Here is a 917-nt window from a genome sequence, read left to right on the forward strand (position 1 = left end):
TTATTAATAATAATAATAATAATAATAATAATAACAGAGAGAGATGGATTTATGTTCAGTGACATGTAGTGCCAAACCTAGGATTCCTAAATTTAATAAAACTTCTTCTTTGGGTACCATGTCATTTTGCACTTCTCTTGGATAACTGTGGATATTGCAGTTTGCATGTCCTCCAAAACTTGTTTAGTTTGTATAAAAATTATTTGAAGTAGCCGGAAATGATAAGGGGTACAAGCCGCCGATCAGATATTAAAGTGGAACTAAAGTCTCACTTTGAATTTTACTGATTCGGGCAGGTGGTAATTATAGAAAGAAACAGGTGACATCCTACCTGCCTGAACACACCATGAATATGTAAAAAATCTGAGCTACGAATGCTGGGCAGAAAAAGGAAGAAAGTGGCGGCATCCAGCGAGGGAGTATGGACAGGTAAGTGTGGCAGGATTGAGTTATGCTTTAGGAAGGGCTTCTTTAGGGTCCTTACAAATTGGTCTATCTAAGACGGTATATACCATCTGGTAGACTGTGGACCAAAATTCGCAAGCCAAACTTTTTTTAGGTGATGGATGGAGAGGGGAAGGGTTAGGTATCTATTCTGTTATATTGTCATTGCTGTCGGTTACCTTTGGTGGAAACCCATCTATATGACTTAGTCATAACTCTCATCTAGAAAAAAATAAAATTTCGTTCTTTTAGGCTCTGCTTTTATTGGGATTCTATATGGTTAATAATGTTTTTGGTATCCTGCTGAAGCTGTATTTTTAGGCAGAAACTGCTTCAGCCGCAGTATTATTTTCCCTCGCTAGATGTCACTCTGATGCATATGTGCTTCGCCTCTGATTTACTATGCCTGCAATACCAAAACAGTCCAGTAGGTGACCCCACTGAAACAACACTACTGACACACAGACAGGTAC

The sequence above is a fragment of the Pyxicephalus adspersus genome, chromosome 8 (assembly GCF_032062135.1).
Source record: "Pyxicephalus adspersus chromosome 8, UCB_Pads_2.0, whole genome shotgun sequence".
Classification (NCBI taxonomy): domain Eukaryota; kingdom Metazoa; phylum Chordata; class Amphibia; order Anura; family Pyxicephalidae; genus Pyxicephalus; species Pyxicephalus adspersus.